The 12326-nt window shown below is 42.4% G+C and overlaps 1 protein-coding gene across 3 annotated transcripts in view; it reads right to left on the reverse strand.

The window, feature by feature from the left end:
• Positions 1-12326, reverse strand: part of MTUS1 (microtubule associated scaffold protein 1) — a 289384-nt gene that overhangs the window by 76056 nt on the left and 201002 nt on the right. The window lies entirely within an intron of this gene.

A 12326-nucleotide genomic window follows, 5' to 3' on the forward strand; every position in this document is an offset into this window, starting at 1 on the left:
GTGCAGTAAAAAAAAAACCCCAATAACACGCCTCGCCACTGAAATACATGGAAAACACAGCAAAAAAATGCATCAAAAACTCACCCGTTTTTGATGCATTTGAGTCACATGTCCTGTGTAAAATGCAAAAAAATTGGGCAAAATTTTTTTTTTTTTTTTTTTTTTTTGTTAACACTTTTCCCTACAGATCAATGGGAAAGTAGCGCAACAGACCAAAATAAAATTTCCCTAGCACTTAGCTAGAAAAAACAAAAATGAACACCCTAAGGTTGGTTTTACACAGCTCCATTACAAAAATGCAGTCAAAAAGAATATGCGTTTTGCCATGTTTCTGGTTGCCTGACATCAGTCTGCACCTGTGAAAAAAAAAAGGACATCTGACTTAGAGAACACACCAAAAACTCTATGTGCAGGTGCGTTCTTGCCCACGTTTTTCATTCATCGCAATAGAGGTGTGTTTTTGGTGTAGGTTTTTTACCACACCAAACGTGCCAAAAATGCAGCATGGAGGACTTTAAAAAATGCAATTAATCCGCTTTGGCTGTACTACCTTAAAATAAAAAAAAAAAAAAAAAAAAAAAAAAAGAAGGGGGGGGGGGGGTGTTTGGTTGCATACATTTGCAAATACATGCAGAAGAGGCACTGCCTCGTCAAGACGCACCTGTATACTGTGGTCCCTAAAACTAATCTAGGGAAGCCTTCATCTTGGAACCAGGGGCGGAGTGACAACTCATGGGGCCCCCCGGGCAATATGGGACCATGGGGCCCCTGTGTCCTTACCCAAACTCAAAAAAGCCTATGAAAGAGGTACCAGGGGAATCTCATGGGGCCCCCTACTGACCCCGGGCCCTCGGGCACTGCCCGAGTTTTCAAATGGTCAGTCCGCCCCTGCTTGAAACATAGCAATGAATCAATCGAGGGCAGGTAGCTCAATCCTCCTTCAAGGGGCAGGGGCACACCAGGAGCCCAGCACAGCACAATGGCAGCCAAATAAAAGTTGGCATGCGAGCCATTTATTTAGGATCTTTTAGCATGCAGGACACAATATTTTATATTTCAATGGTATTAAGAATTTCGTTTTTTTAAAATTAAAGTGCGAAATGAATTCAAAAGGTGTTTTTTGGCTTGCTGGGTCAATAGTATTTAAAATAATTAAGTGACTATTAGTAAGCATACATGTTTGTGCCCTTTAGAAACGCTATAAATTTGGGCAGGCATGTAGTAGATTGTCATACAATAAATGATAATCAGATCTGGAAGCTCCCACCGTAGATTTGTTTATAGCAGGAATGATTTACGTGGGGACGGCATACACCATCAGATGATCACAACAGCGATTTTTCATTCAGCTCATTATCACTGGTTATCACTTGTTATGGTCATTGCACAGGACATCAGGTGTCAATCAGCAGATGAGATTTACATTAACGCCAGCATACTGTACCCATCTAGGTGCAGCATTGACACCGCAAGAAGGCAGAAAACAGACAGAACCAGAGTCCTGCTGTCCTCCCTTCACAGCACACAGCCACATTCCACATAGCTGGATGAGGAACATGGAAGGAAATATTCCACTTTAGGAAAAATACATCTGTCCGTCTTGTGTCGGAATATTTTAGGATGAGTTAAGCCTGATTTCAAACATTTCAGATTCCTGTGGAATGATTTTAGCATAGTGTAATTATACACATATCGGTTACAATTTTTAATAACATTGACCTACTAATGCCACTACTCACACAGAACAAAGCTCTTTACACAGTTCTCTACTAGATAGATAGGGTAGAACAGATCAGGTAGAATAGATTGCTAGATAGCTATGCGATATTTACAGTTGCCATACACAGGCAGATGTCTCATCAGATATGACAGGTGGTGAGATATCGGTCTCTCCTCAGATCCTCAATGTGCCATTACTGCTTGGCAATCAAGCTGTGTCCAATTACAGTATTTTGAGCCACTGACATGGATGTATACATGCTCATGATCTGCATGCTTGTCTGGGGTCAATTTCAAGCCTTAATTTTTATTTTTTTTTAAGAAACACAGATTTATACTTGCGTGCTATGTGCACTGGAATTGCACAGAGTGGCCTCGATCCTCCTCTTCTTGGGTCCACTGACAGAGAGCATGGCTCAGGCCAGACCCCATCACAGGATCTGCTGGACAGCAGAGCGAACCAAGGGCCCCTGCTGCTTTCAGCAAAGCTTGCGAGAGCCAGGATAACAGTGGAGAACTGGTGCAGAGGGGCACAGTGTTAGATGGAGTAAAGACTAAGGTAGGCAATTGGGTGGGGGGGGGGGGCATACTTTAACATAAACATTTTTTTTTTTACAGTAATGCAAGGAATGCATTACGGTAAAAAAGGTTTAGGCTTTAGAACCACTGGAAGCTAGTGGATTGCCAGGCAACTAGCATTTTTAAGAAGAATCTCAAAACGTGTACATTGAGGCTGGGAGAGGAGGGTCAGCACCAAGGTGAGCTGATTGCAAACATGCATAGAGGAGGAGCAGCAGAGCAAGTGGTTACTTCACTGTCCATTCAGCAAGCTGTTACATAGCAACCAGGAGAATGATAAAATATATATTCCTGCAGTGGTTCCCCACGGCAATGCAAAGGTTAGCGGATTGTCATGTATAGGGGTGCCAGAGTAAGATGTAATAATTGCCTTATTCCCTGCATTGGCAGGCTCCATTAATCTGTGCGACAGTTCCAACACTGCCACCTCTCTAAGGCTCTACTAGCCACATCACACTCCTGCATCCTCCATGCGCAACAGATGGGTACTTGCACTGCATTGTACTGGATGATGGCAAGGGACTGCCATGGACCAGAGCAGTATTTCTAAACCCTTTTTCAGTCAAGGCACCCATTAACATTCTGCACAATCTCAAGGCACCCTTTAAAAATGTAAAAATATTATTCTAATAGTTATACATATCACAGCAACATCCACATGTGTAGGACACCCAGTGCTAAAGGTGATTTATTTTTGCAAAGCAAATACACTTTTGCACACTGGTACTGACTAGTATTTCAATGTTCCTCTCCTTAACTCAGCTAATGTGACCCCAGTGCTGATGGAGAGGGGCAAACAAGGATGCTGTGCAGGCACCCGACAGCCTCCTTAACTAATGAGGTCATTGGTTGTTAGGATGCTGGCAGGTTGTAAAAGTGCACAGTGAAAACCTGTGGCTTTGTGTAACTAAAAGGCAGGCTTGATCCACCTGCTGGCTTGTATACAATTTTTGGGCAGTTTTTAAACATTTTGCCAAGGCACCCCTGAAAATGCCTGAAGGCACCCCAAGGAGCCTGAGTATCCTAGTTGAGAAAGGCCTGAGTAGAGCACCAGATGGAGAGGAGAGTTGTGGTTAAGGTAAGCAATGCAGCCTCTTCATCTCCATCTTCCCCTAGTCATAGGAAGCATTTAACTCTTGTGGGCTGGGTATAGGGAGGAATACAATTCGTCTTCCAGGTAAAATTCTCATAAGATTTTTTTTTTTTATCTACAAGAAACTATGTATGATCAGCTACAGAGAACCCTACATATAAAACTGTTAAACCTTAAAAATCTACCATTACCTTCAAATTACCTGTTTAGGCAAATTATAAAAAGTTGCGTTTGGTGACTAGAATCAACTGGTTCACAGATTTAAAAAAAAATTCTTTAAAAAAAAAATACAAAAACTAAGAACTTGCTCTAGATATCCAAACTCACAAGAGAAGAGTACAGGAACAGAATAGGGCCGATATGCATAATCATTGGATTCAAATTAAAAAGACAGGGGCCTTACTACAGGCTATGGGGCCTAGCTAGCTCTGGCACTGGCATATTCTATTATTCTCTCCAGCTAATTACAACATAAGTAGATGGGGGTGTTTCATCGAGAACCATTAGCAATATGATGAACAATTCTTGTATGTTAATGGAATCTCAGAGTATTCCCAGCATGCCTTATCCCCCTCCAAGGGCCGAGATTATAACTCAAATGCATTGTTCTTGCCAGTGCAGTCTTATATTAAGTGGTACATTTATGCTGTAATATTTATGTTAAGCTGTGCATTATCCTACACAATATCTATTCCACCTTACCAGGAATAGGAGCTCAAAATAATGCTAAAACTTTCTGCAGTTTTCCCAAGTTATTAATAACACAATGTGGAATAGACAGGCAGTGTTTCCATGAGAGCTCGAATGGAAACAATTCTAGCTTTAATTAGCAGGATGCAATTACGAATGACATCAAAGCTCCTAATGCTCCCTGTGGTATTTGACCAGTTACCACTAGGGGGCAGCCTTGTTACAGTATGTACTATACACAGAAAAGGAAAGTGCATATAACTGATGGCAAGGTCAGAGTGAAAAGACTTAACAATGAAATGGAAAAGACCAGGTGCAGAAAGACAGAAAACACATCACACATCAACTCCAGGGACTGCAACATGTTCACTTGCTGCCTAATATATCCCACCTACTTTCAGATGCCCTTGTAAAAAGAGAATGTTATTCATTTTACCTGTCAGTGGTCATAATGTTATGGCTGATTGGAGTATTCTGTCTCTTATTATACAGGATTTATATAGCGCCGACAGTTTGCGCAGCGCTTTACATTATAGTGGGAGACACTACAGTAACAATACAGTTCAATACAAGAGGGATTTGAGGGCCCTGCTCCTTGGAGCTTACAATCTAGGAGGGAGGGGCGAGTGGTACAAAAGGTAATAACTGTGGGGGATGGAGTGGTTGGAAGAGTAGAGGATTCCAGTATTAGCTGAGGGCAGGGGAGGCTTCCCTGAAGAGATAGGTTTTCAGTGATTGCCTAAAAGTGAGCAGAGTAGGCGATAGTCTGATAAGATTGGGGTAGGGAGTTCCAGAGGATGGGGGAAGCCCTGGAGAAGTCCTGGAGACGAGCATGGGAGGAGGAGACAAGGGAGCTAGAGAGTAGGAGGTCTTGCAAGGAGCATAGAGTACGGTTTGGGTAATATTTAGAGACAAGATCGGTGATGTAACTTGGGGCAGAGTTATGAACGGCTTTATAGGTCAGTGTTAGTGTTTTGAATTTTATCCGTTGGGCAACTGGAAGCCAGCGGAGGGATTGGCAGAGAGGGGTGGCAGATACAGAACAGTTAGTAAGGTGGCAGTCCGGCAGCAGCATTCATGATAGACTGAAGAGGGGATAGCCTGCGATGAGGTAGGCCAATGAGGAGGGAGTTACAATAGTCAAGGCGTGATATAACAAGGGAGTGAATAAGTTGCTTAGTGGTTTCCGTGGTTAAGAATGGGTGTATCTTGGAGATGTTGCGGAGGTGAAGTCTACAAGATTTTGTCAGTGATTGGATTTGGGGCTGAAAGGACAGATGGGAGTCTAGGATTACACCTAGTACCCTGGCATGAGGGGAGGGACTGATGATTGTGTTATTGATCGTGATGGTGAAGTCAGGGGAGGGGGCACGGGCTGGGGGGAATACTAAGAGCTCAGTTTTGGAAAGATTGAGTATGAGGAAGTGGAGTGACATCCATGCTGATATGTCACTTAGTAGGTTAGTAATGTGAGAGGAGACTGAAGGGGTGAGGTGAGGGGTAGAAAGACAGATTTGTGTGTCATCAGTATAGAGATGGTAATTGAAGCCATGGGAGTTTATCAAGTGACCAAGGGAGGAGCTGTAGATGGAGAAGAGAAGGGGTCCAAGGACAGAACCTTGAGGGACCCCTACAGAGAGTATTATAGATACTTCTATAGCGCCGTCAATTTACGCAGTGCTTTACATATATATTGTACATTCACATCAATCCCTAACCCTCAAGGGGTGTATCTAAAGTCTCTTTAACCACTTCCTGTCTATAGGCGGTTTATAAATGGCTCTGGATTGAAGTGGTTATACCCGGATCCTAACTGCAGCTAATCATGATCCTGGTATCAATCTTTGCAGCCGGAAATCCTGTGTAACTGTAACCTGTAAAGGCTAAAGCATCACCTATGGAGATTTTTTTTTTTTGGTACCATAGGCACCATTCTACGGACGTATACAATTTTAAAGTGTGAAATGCTAGGTGTCTATTTACTTGATGTAACAGCTTTTAGGTTTTGCCAAAAAATGGGTATTGTGTTTGTGTTCACTAAAGCTCATTAAAGTTTTTTTTTTCTGAAAATTTGCATTTGATAAACTGCTGCACAAAAATTGCATGGCATAAAAAAAATGCAACAGCTACAATTGTATTCTCTAGGGTCTCTGCTTTAAAAAATTATATAATGTTTGGAGTTTCCAAGTAATTTTCTAGTTACAAATTTCGATTTTTTTTTCTCATGTATGAGAGAAATATCAGAAGTGGCCTGGAATGGAACTGGTTAAGAAATACTGCAAGTACTAAAAAATCCTGCTGATCTGACTAAAATAAAAATTTGAGGGAGCTCATTACTTCCTGACAACGCTGTCTCTGATGCACTGGAATCCCAAGCAGTGTTGCCAGCCCTGTCTGAGTCCTGCCTTGAACTACAGAACACCACCTCCTCATGACATGGAGATGAGAAGAGAGGGAAGTGTTTGTTCTGAAGTCCAGCATGAAAGAACCAGGCAGGGCTGAGAACACTTCAAGGGATTTCAGTGCAGCCACGGCACTGCGTTGTGGTCACTGCAAACAGCAAGTGAGAATCTCACTGGATTTCTGGCAGAACATGTGTTGGTGCAGGGATCTGTCAGTTGTTATCCATTCAACAAGACTCAAGTAGGTTGAACCAAAAAAAAAAAAAAAAGCAACACGTGTATACCTAGCTTTAAACTATACAATCTGATTGTACACCCTCTGTACAATCGCTTACAGACTTCCCAAAATTGTAATATATGATGACACATTCATTCACATGCTTGGATACGTAAATATTTAACCCCCCCCCAGGCCAATTTTGATATTTCTGTCATACATGCAAAAGTCAGCATGTTCTTGCTAGAAAATTACAAACAGATTTTTTTTTTTTTAGCAAATGCCCTTTTGTGACACATTATAAATATATATTTTTAAAGCAGACGCCCTAGAGAATTTTGGGGAAAAAAAATACACTTTTTGAATTTCAATGAAAAAAAAAAATGCATATATCCTAATTTTATATAAAATATTTGCCTTTGCACAGGAGCACTTAATTTAAAAGAAAAAAAGTTTTTTTTCTATCACTTTTATTGCTGTCACAAGGAATCTTTGTGACAGAAATAGGCATGTGACGGGTACTCTTTATGGAGAGATATGGGGCCCTTTAAGACCCCAAATCCCTCCTCTGCCCTTAAAAGCATTCAAAACACAAAGATTGGTGTTCGAATGCTTTCAGTTTTTTAAAAATGGCATCATTGACATCCGGGTAAACCAGAATTGATTTCAGGTCATCGCTTTCGGGTTACTATAGGGGAGAGTGATCAAATCCGATCCTGGCTTTGTTCAGCTGTCTCGCCAGCAGAAGGACATGCTGGCTGGTTGCTCGGGTCTCCTAGTGGGACAGGAGAGCCCGCACGAAAGCTGACCGCCAGGGTCACTGGGTGATGCATACAGTGGTATTGAAGCAGTTAAAGTGAATGGTCATAATTTATAGTGTGAAGATTTTTTTAAAGGATAAGTTCACCTACGGAACATGTGCCATCTGTTCTCAGGGTGCAACATGTAACATTTTCCCACTCCTGCAGCTCTGCCCCCCTGTTAAATTGGCCCAGGAATCTGCTCCCCACTGCCACAATTGGAAAAAAATCATGTCTGTACAGGGCTCCGACCACAAGGCTGCGTAATTAATTCACAATGTTCCGTGACTGAATAGACCACAAGTACGAACAGCTTTTACAGCTGATGACTTGTAGTTCTCAGTAAACTAGGAGGGTGCTGGTGAGCAACCTTGTAGCTCATTGATTCCTCCTGAAATTAAGCATCTCCCTGCCCGTATTGGAGGTATGGGCAGACAGCTACACTGACAGTTTGCAGGAGCCTGACATTGCACCTGCAATCTGCTGATCATGGGTGCAATGCTTTCCAGGATCCTTAGGGGGGGAAAAAAAAATAAAAATTGTAAATGTACATTTTTTTATTGAAAGAAAAGCGTGTTTTTTATTTTTAAAGGGATAAGATGAACTTATCCTTTAATTTCTTAAAACTGTATTAAGTCCAAAACCAAAAATGTCATATATTGCATCTTTTCAGTCAGAAGTTGTGGATGTGTTTTCTTTTTAGTCTTTTTTCCCCTCTTTTCTCTTGAGGATCTTGCCAGTAACACACCTCCTGTAATAACTTGCCCCTTCTTTAGATGAAGGAGCACAGGGGTACCTTTGTCAGCCTGTGGAGGGTGAAGTTAGCTGGAATTTGGCTTCAATTTGTTCGTTTCGTACATCTAATACTTTATAAGCAGTTATGGGAACATTTTTATTTTTGTTTGGGATAATGGTTTTACATGCATAAAAAACAGATTGTAAGCACCCCTGTCAATGTTAAATGGTTGGTCCCAAACCCCTAACTGCTACATATAGAAGATTTGTTCTGTTGAAAATCAACAGACTTAATGGAAGGATCACCAGGTAAAAATGAAGAGAATCTAAAAACAAAAATGAGGATGCTCCCCAACAGTTTGGAGCTCCAATATAAAGGAAACATGCAGAACTTCCTTTCTGGAAATACAGACTGTCTGGCTGTCATGCTGACCCTCTTGCCTCAATAATTTGAACCACTGCAAACAAACTTTTAGACCCAGCTCCAAGTCAGTGACTAGGGCAGTAAAAAAGGCAGAATATCCAATGACAGCCAGCGTTTTCAGCAAAGGCAGCCCCTCGTATTAGTCTCATTACAAGTATACCTTGGGGATTTCTTACCTATGTTAGTCTGCAGACACCAGAGGCTGACAGATCTTCGGGGAGAGGCCATCAGTTGGACAGTTCTGATGGTTACCGTCTTTGCTACGTAATGAGCAATGCTGAAAGAACCCGTCACCTCCTCCCTACTGGCATATGTCAAGCTGAGGTTTGAATATACATATGAGAAACCAAAAATATCTGCGCTCAGCGTTATATGGATGAGTATCAAAATACAATTATGTCATACAAGAATGTTACCAAACAAATATTGTGACACAATCTATAAACAATGATAAATATATAAGAAAAAAAATCAATGATTATAAATAGCAATTGGGTCAACAGCACTCACTGATAAGACTGCTCAAAAAAAAATTAAAGGAACACTCTGAAAACAAATCAGATCTCGATGGGGAAAAAGATCAAGCTGTATATCTATACTGATATGGACTGGGTAATGTGTTAGGAACGTAAGGATGCCCCATTGTTTGATGGAAATTAAAATTATCAACCTACAGAGGACTGAATTCAAAAACGCCCCCAAAAATCAAAGTGAAAAAATGATACAGCAGGCTATTCCATTTTGCTGAAAATTCATTGCAGCAACTCAAAATGGTACTCAGTAGTTTGTATGGCCCCCATGTGCTTGTGTTCATGCCTGACAATGCCGGGGCATGCTCCTAAAGAGACGACAAATGGTGTACTGGGGTATTTCCTCCCAGATCTGGACCACTGAGCTCCTGGACAGTCTGAGGTACAACCTGGTGGCGTCAGATGGACCAAAACATGATATCCCAGAGGTGTTCTGTTGGATTTAGGTCAGGCGAGTGTGGGGACCATTCAATGGTATCAATTCCTTCATCCTCCAGGAACTGCCTCCATACTCTCGACACGAGGCCGGGCATTGTCATGCACCAGGAGGAACCCAGGACCCACTGCACCAGTGTAGGGTCTGACAATGGGTCCAACGATTTTATCAGTCAGGGTGCCATTGTTTAGCCTGTAGAGGTCTGTGCATCCCTCCTTGCATATGCCTCCCCAGACCATCATTGACCCACCACCAAAACATTCATGCTGAACACAACGTTACAGGCAGCATAATGTTGCCCACGGCTCCTCTAGACCCTTTCACATGTGTCACATGTACTCAGGGTGAACCTGCTCTCGTTTGTAAAAAGAACAGTGTGCCAAGGCCAGACCTGCCAATTCTGGTGTTCAATGCAAATGCCAGTCAAGCTCTAGGGTGCCGGGTAGTGAGCACAGGAAGATGACAGGCCGTCAGGCCACCCTCATGAAGTCGGCTTCTGATTGTTTGGTCAAAGACATTCACACCAGTGGCCTGCTGGAGGTCATTTTGTAGGGCTCTGGCAGTGCTCACCCTGTTCCTTCTTGCACAAAGGAACAGATACTGGTCCTACAGATGGGTTAAGGAACTTCTGCTGCCCTGCCCAGCTCTCCTAGAGTAACTGCCTGTCTCCTGAAATCTCCTCCATACTCTTGAGACTGTGCTGGGAGACACAGCAAACCTTCTGGCAATGGCACATATTGATGTGCCTTCCTGGAGGAGTTGGGCTGCCTTTGCAACCTCTGTAGGGTCCAGGTTTTGCCTCATGCTACTAGTAGGGACACTGACCCTAGCCAAATGCAAAACTAGTGAAAAACAGAAGAGAGGAGTAAAGAAAAAAATGTCACTGGCCTCCACCTGTAAAACCATTCCTGTTGTGGGGGTAGTCTCATTGTTGCCCATCTAGAGCGCCTGGTAATTTCAATAACAGCTGAAATTAACAATCCCCTCTGCTACTTAACGGACCAGATTAATATCCCAGGAGTTTAATTGACTTGATGCTATACTCTGATTAAAAAGTGTTCCTTTAATTTTTTTTGAGCAGTGTACAAAGACGCATACAGTAAATCCACCAAAACAGACAGACAGGATATTGCGTGATCCCCTAAAAGAACCATGTATATAATATTGTACAAATGTAACACTACTACAAAAATTACAGTATTAATAGAAAATGTAAGTTAATGCTCAAACAAGTAAAATAAAGTCTACTCCATAGGTGCAGGCAATGGTCTGCACATCATATGTTTTTCCTTCTTCTACCACACCAATGATACAGCAGCTTACCACAAAATCAGACGCCGATAACAAGGTCTGGATGTGCTTAGTACAGTCAAAAAAGAATCTTGGTCCACTCAGACAATATCCCATCTCTAAAGATCACACAAACTCCAATGGTGTAGTACTGAAATGCTTACGTTTATTGCATCAAATAGAAATGTACTCACAAGAAGCAAAAACGGAACAGTGTTTTGCTCCAGCTGAGGTATGAGCACGAAAATGTGACTCCCATTACAGTCTTCATAGTGGTCTACAAAAACATGGGCTCCAGCTGGGTAGTGCACATAGGTGCCTCTATACCAGGGGTGTCAAACTGGTGGCCCTCCAGCTGTTTCAAAACTACAAGTTCCCGCATTTTGCTCTAGGACAAGGGTGTCAAACCAGCGGCCCTCCAGTCCCATCATGCCTCTGCCTTTGGGAGTCATGCTTGTAACTGTCAATCTTGCAATGCCTCATGGGACTTGTAGTTTGACAACAGCTGGAAGGCCGCCAGCTTGACACCTGTGATCTATACAAAAAACTGTTGAACACGCCTCCTGCTGCTGTCCTGTGATATTCTTTATATAGAGCAGATGGTCTATACACCGATATGCCTGTGCCCTGGACAATGTAGGTGTTGACGAAACATGTGTTGGGCGGGGTTATAGCAGTGACCGCAGCTTGCTCATCAGCTGAAGCAAACCGCTGTTCTGTTTGCTTTTGCTTCTTGTGAGTACATTTCTATTTGATGCAATAAATGTAAGCAATTTGGTACTACACCATGGGGATTCCTCTCGGTTTCTCTCTAATGTTTACCATTGTGGGATTGGAGTAGGTGTAATCTGCCTTTGGAGATGCAATATTGCCTGAGTAGACAGAGATCCTTCATTGACTGCATTTAGACTACCTTGTTATTGGGCTCTTTGTGGTAAGCAGGTTTGTATCACTAGTGTGGTGGAAGAAGGAAACACATTGGATGTGCAAATCACTGCCTGCACCTATTGAGTGGACTGTATCTTGTTTGAGCAGCATTTTACATTTAGTGAATAGCATTCTTTTTGTGTTCCTTGTCATTCAGTTTACACAATATTCTTTACTTGGGTATTTTAGGGGACAGTGCAACACCCAGTCTATCTGAATATACACATGGCCAAACTCTCTTCCAAGTCTATTTTAAGAGAGAAGTATGGGTTTAAAAAAAAAAAAAAAAAAAAAACTTGCCTAGGTGGATGCACTATTGGTCCATTGCCGCATCTGTTCCCCACCGCTTCTAAAACTGCTAATAGCTCAGTTCTCAGTCTTCAGTAAGCCAGTGGCTGTCAGTCACCAGCTCTCTGTTCTGCCCCTCCAGTGCTCACTTAAGTGCTGGGCTGTGGAGTGGGTGGAGATGGCTAAACCAGCTGCT

Source organism: Staurois parvus, unplaced genomic scaffold (assembly GCF_062004578.1).
Source record: "Staurois parvus isolate SC_StPar_1 unplaced genomic scaffold, SC_StPar_1.0 ptg000080l, whole genome shotgun sequence".
Taxonomy (NCBI): Eukaryota; Metazoa; Chordata; class Amphibia; order Anura; family Ranidae; genus Staurois; species Staurois parvus.